A 5,837-nucleotide genomic window follows, 5' to 3' on the forward strand; every position below is an offset into this window, starting at 1 on the left:
GTCTCCGCAGGCCGGGCCGCGGCCCCTCGCCTCTTCCCGCCAGAGCCTACCGGAGGAGGCTGGGGGCAACTCCATGGTGAGGCCCTCCTGCAGGAGACTGGGCGACTCTGGGGCGCTCTGGAGCCACAGCTATGACCGCAGCCGAGGAAGGGGCGAGCGGGTTCCCAAGTGGACAGATGTGGGCGACCAACTTCGCTCTACTCCTGCCAGCAAGAGAAGGGCCCTGACTGAGGCGGCGGCGGCGGGAGGGGACTGTTGCAAACAGCTGTTCCTCATACATATTTCATTACACAATCAGATAATGCGTCCCACCACCTTCTCAATTATTCACAGATAAACATTTTCAAGACGTTTTGACATCTGTCTTAGTGCCTGCTATTAATTTAGTAATCACTGTAGTTAAAAATGTATGGGATTTTTGCCGTCGGAGTACCTCCTCTCAGCTCGCCGGCCCAATGTTGGGCTGCGGCTTGGAATCCCGGCCCTTGGGATTTAAGACAACTTTGGAGGTGAGTCGGCCTCTCTAGCGCGTTGACACTGTTGTGGAAGGGATTAAAGGTTATTTTAATTTATTGTTGGGACTATGTCATCTCCCCAACCCGAATACCCTCTGCATTTCCCTACTGCAGCCCTAGACCCTCAATGGTGCCCAGCCCTTTGCCCTGGGCATCGGAAATGGTGAGTTTCATTGTAAGCAGAAGTTGGGGTGATCCCAATCAGCTAATTTTGGAAGAAAGAAAGAAAAGCACACGATCAGAATTTCTCACAACAAAAACCTAACAATACAGTGACCCTGTTCAAGAGGTCACAAATCTATGCAGTTTTGATCTGAGCCCTGTTTCCCTGGCAGAGGTGACAAGGGCATTTTGGAAAGAGAAAAATAAGTTTGCTTTACTCATTGTATACAGGACATTTGGGGCTATGAGAAAACAAGTTGCTTTTCTGCTTGAGGGATAAATATTGCAGGTGGTACCATTATGTACATGCAGTTTTTAAAATCAGCCAAGCAGAGTTTGGAGAATCTTGGAAGATTCAAAAGTAGTAACAAGTATTTCCAATTTTAAAATGTCATAACTTTTTTGAGAAAGCCTCCAGGTAAACTACCCAAAGAAGAAAAGAATACCTGAAAGTAAACAAGTTTGTTTCTTTGTGCTCTGAATCTCAGCGACAAGAAATGAAAATCTCAGCTATACTTTGGATCTGAGAGTGATAAGTCCTTAGGCATTTCTCTGTGTCAAAGCCTCTTTGGAGGGGGAATCAGCTGGTGGACCCTCACTTGGGAATGAGGAAACATAAGCCTGGGTGAAGAAAAAATAGCCTTAGAAGAAACTTTCTAATGAAAATCAAGATGTCAGGAGTCTAAAGTGAATTTCACTCCTTATTGTTCAAAACACCTACAAGAATAAGCTCTTGCTACGATGCCCAGGAATTAAGTATATCTTTAAAAAGAAAATGACATGGCATTTGCTCCCAAAAGAGGGGAAAATTTTTCCTAATCACACCTCCATATCCCTCTATTTCTAGAGCAACTACAACTGCTGTGGCAAGTCCTCCTGTAGTGTTTTTGGGTGGTTCATTTCTTCTTCACAAAATGGGCCCTCCTTTGCACCTTGAAGGGTGGTCATCCAACTTGCTGGCCCAGAAACTCCCTTTTATCCTTTTTTTTTTTTTTTTAATTGAGTTAAATCTTTCCAAACTTAGTCTCTACATTCAGATGAGAAAGAGGCTCAGAAAATGAGCTCAAAAAGGGAAAGTTGGGAAGGAAGATGAAGTGGGGGAAGGGCACATTGCTCCCAGCATGCACAAAACTAGCCACTGTCCAGGATTGTTCACCCAGACTCCAGGCAGGTAAGTGGAACAGACACCAAAGGCAATCTTACACAGTCACTAGGGCCTGGTGGGAGAGCCACCAATCCGTGCTGGCAGTTCTTCAACTGGGCAGGGACACCCAAACTCTGAGACTGGGAAGCAGGGGCTGAGAATTTCCCACTATCTCACAAAGAAAATGTGTTTCAAACCCTAAATAATTCAGTTTGCTTTAGCGTTCTTTTGCAAAGAAAAATTTGATATACATGGGACTGGGATAGAAGTGGGGTGAGAGGACGGAGCTGAACAAGTCATTCCTTTGAGGACTACATTTAGGATATGAGGAGTGAAGAGAGCAAAACAAGGAGTTTCTACTCTAGGTCCACTTCTAGAGCTGTGGTTAGAGGAAATTAGACACCTTTGGCTCAGTGAGATTTTATCTATGCCCTCTTTGCCATCCTCCTCCAGCAATCTCCTAGGTTAAAACTGCCAAATATATGAATAATCCATGTCAAAAAGAATCTTTCCTGTGTTGCCCTCTTCTGGGTGTCTCCAACAGAGCAGGGAGGAAGGTGAAAAGGCTGGCTTTGGTTGTTTCTAGTCTCCAGGACTTGACCTGAAACCTTTCACCCAGTCAACAAAGTTTCTCCCTCGGCCAACGTCGCTCCCTCTAGAAGGAAGTCTTGCTGCCTGCATCCTTGTTGGTCCTATTCTCCCTGTGTGCAGCTTCCTGTACATCTGCCTGCGTGTCTGGGGTCAATCCATGTGGGCACTGTGTCTTTTGTCTGCATCTGGACAACTGGGTGTGCACTCGTTTGTATAATTACGCCTGTGGACACTTTATTCCTCAGGTGCTGCTCTTAGTCTTCTTTTAATTTGCCCATGTGTGTTCTTGTAAATTGCACGGATGTTCTGCACACCGTCAGCAGATCCATTCTGAGCTACAGCTCAGACTGTTTGCTTGGCGAGGTGAAGTGTGCAAGTGCAAGCTCTGGGCTTTGGGTGAAATGAAAAGTTGATAAGACTTCCTGACCCTAGGGCTCCTAGGCCTCTTTTACACTTTCCTCTGGCCTATTTCTTACCCTTTCAGGAGAAGAGAAACTCTCAGACCATCTTGTGCCACAAAACCTTTCAGGAAAGGTAGACCAACCTTTGGGACCTCTCCTGGTGAATTATGGCCTGGCCAGGTGGAATGCAAGAGGAAAAGTCTCCTTAGAGCTCTCCACTACGGCCCCCATACAGCCACTTCGCTGCAGAATGTTCCGGGTGCTGTAGGGAGAGAGGAAATCCAATTGTGGACGTCATGGAACCTCAAGGCGAATAGTTGGAGGGTTTGGGGACACAACTCTCCTCTTTGGCCTCCCAGGGACAGCTCTATTAGTACCCAGGAACTAGCCTCACCTGCCCCCTCAGCCCTTCCTCCAGCTCTTGCCCAGCGCTCCTGCCCAGCAGGTTGCCAGCCCAGCAGGTTGCCAGAGCTGGCCACCACCCCAAGCACCCTGGGGCCACAACATTTTTCAAGCCACCTGGAGGGGCCTAGGGGGCCTGATCTGGGAGTGAGGTGATCACATAGAGTAAACACAGTTCCCCTAAAGCGGTCATAGGATGCATTCTTCCACTGGAAATCCGCCTTGGGCCTGTGCACCTTCTCTTCTCAGAGGTTCTGGGGGCTCTGGCCTCCGGAGTGCAGGGTACCGAGTATGTGTGCACGAATTCACGTGTGACTGGAAGTGGTATCTTGTGCGCTGGAATCCTCCAGAAGTGTTTTCTCGTGACCTTGTTAACTTCAGGTAGTCTCCTAGAGGACAGATGCCAGTCCGACACTGGGTCGGAGTGTCTTTCCTGCTCTTAGCACAAAGTGAAGCCACCTCTCCTCCCGCCTGCCACACAGGTCCAAGGGCCAAAGCCTGAGGCTTGGAGGACTGAGGCCTTTAAAGTGAATCCCAGTGTTCTGACCCTAAGGCCCAAGCTGCTCCATTCAGGGTCGGGATGGAAAATCTATGTGAGAACAGGAGACCAGGATAATCCCCCCACACCCCTTGCAGGGTGAAATCCCAACCTTGACGCGTTGGACCTACCAACCAGATATCTCACTGCTGACCCGCTCTGGAATCCGGATTGGCGGCGTCGGCGAGGCGGGGTGGGAGGGATGGTGAGGGAACTGGGTTGGGACAGGATGGAGGTGGAGATGGAAAGAGGGAAGAAAAAGTAACAAGCCTGAGTGGGGATGTAGGGATGGATGAGGATGCTCCATAGGTGGAGTTGGGGCTGCCTCTGAGAGCGCCACCGACTTTTCACTCTGCTCTGGAGAGATGCATCTGGCTGCTGCCCCCCACCCCCCGAAAATAAAGCTAATGATGTAGTAATTTAGGAGGAGGTGGGGGCTGGGCAAAAGGAGGGAGAGGAGAGGATGGGGAAACGCGCGCCCCAAGAGCGAAAGCAAACATCTAGCTGTGGAGGCGCTGCCCGCAGCTCAGGCTTCCCAACAGGTTAGCTAGACTGAGATCCACCTGGTATTTCGCAGGAAGGGGGGGGCAGAGGAGGAGAGAGTCTTACTAGGAGACAGAGGGAGGAGATAGGAGCCAGAGAGCGCGCCGCGCGGTTTAAAAGGAGAGACTTACACTTCCTAATGAATATTTATCCACCGCTGCTTCATGCTCCCGGCTTCCCTTACCTTTCCGCAGGTAAGATCCTCCCTGAACCCCCAGACCTGGGGGCCCTCCCAATTCCCTCAAGGCGGACGCCCTCGGAGGGCTCTTGGCAGGAGGGGTGGGGGTTGGGAGGAGAACGGCTCTACTCCGCTCGGCTCGGGCGCCGGGGCGTGTGACCCCGCACCGCCGAGAACCGCGTGCTGGGCTACCTGTGTAGAATGGGTGTGAGTGTGCGTGCAAGCGAAGGAGAGGAGACGGGAGGGTGGGGGAGAGACTGTGCGCCCGCGAGCGCGCATCTGTCTGTGGCACGCTCTGGGGACATTTCCGACTTTTCACCCGGACGCCCGGGATTTCTCGCCTTTGCCCTTCGTTTCTTCCCCTTCCTCTCTTTGGGCCACGTTACCTACCCTACTCCTAGCCCTGGCCACCGGGAAGCTCCTCCGCGCGACTTTGTACCGCTGGCGCGGGCTTCCCTAAGCCCAATTCCCAGGGCCGGATCCCGCGACTCTCATAAAAGAGAATGAATAGTTCGGTTTCCACAGTAAACGCCCACACAAAGGCCGCTGGCTAAGGGATCCCCGGCTCCCCTTCCCGTCAGCTCCGCTCGCGAGGTGCTGCGGCGCGCTCTCCCTCCTTCCCCCTCTTGGGGCGCCAGGGCCCAGTCCGAGGAGCTAAGAGTGCGGCTCGGGACCCGAGGTACCAGGAGGAACTCAGGGGAGCTGCCTGCCAGCTTTGCTGGGCTGGAACCCCAGACCGAAGACCGCAGGGGGAGGGCGCTGCTCCCTCCAGACCCACCCCCCCTTGCTCGGGCAGGAGCGGGCGGGAGGGGCCCTGCCAACTTAGCCCCGCCTGGGGGGAAACAGGGAGGGGGAAAGGAAGGGTCAGGGAGGGGCTGACGATATAACCGGAATCCTTTCAACAGACTTACCTAGCCACCTGTTGAGATCCATTTGGGGTCGGCCCGCTTCCAGGCTGTGCGGAGTGGACTCGTAAAACCCAAAGCCAAGTTTGAAAAAGAAAATTCTGACCTTGTCGTGCCGGAAGCGGGGATCCTCTGAATGGGGATTGCGAGGCTGGAGACCCAGAGAGCCTTTGCCAGGGGCTCCGCCACTCCAGCGCCCCCACCCCACGCCTCCTTGTCTCCGAGGTCTGTGACTCAGAGCCTATGGACTAGGCGCTCAGGGCCCACAACCGCAGCTCGGCTTAAGCCAGGGCAGATTTTCTAAGCCCTGCTCAGAAGTCAAGAGCAGCAGCGCCGCCGCTCCGCGCGGCCTTTCAAGCCGCAGCCGCTCCTTATTCTTGTGCTTCGGCCTCTCCGGGTGCCCCCGGAGACCGGCCGCTCCCTTCCCGCTAAATCCCCTTCCGGGTCCGTGCGCTACC

General features: G+C 52.9%; 1 long non-coding RNA gene across 3 annotated transcripts in view; it reads right to left on the reverse strand.

Annotated features, from left to right (window-relative positions):
- The window catches only part of LOC117286160, a 34,255-nt gene that overhangs the window by 22,364 nt on the left and 6,054 nt on the right, over positions 1-5,837 (reverse strand). The window contains exons 1-3 of one of the 3 annotated variants that reach the window (XR_004517320.1): positions 5,386-5,723; positions 3,452-3,604; positions 2,957-3,075 (exon numbers count right to left, since the gene is read on the reverse strand). The exons of the other annotated variants lie outside the window; for them this stretch is intronic. This is a non-coding gene — a long non-coding RNA (uncharacterized LOC117286160). Of the gene's footprint in view, positions 1-2,956; positions 3,076-3,451; positions 3,605-5,385; positions 5,724-5,837 lie in introns of those variants that run through there. 3 annotated transcript variants of the gene reach the window in all.

This window comes from Fukomys damarensis, unplaced genomic scaffold (assembly GCF_012274545.1).
Source record: "Fukomys damarensis isolate Sample0158 unplaced genomic scaffold, DMR_v1.0_HiC HiC_scaffold_2, whole genome shotgun sequence".
Taxonomy (NCBI): Eukaryota; Metazoa; Chordata; class Mammalia; order Rodentia; family Bathyergidae; genus Fukomys; species Fukomys damarensis.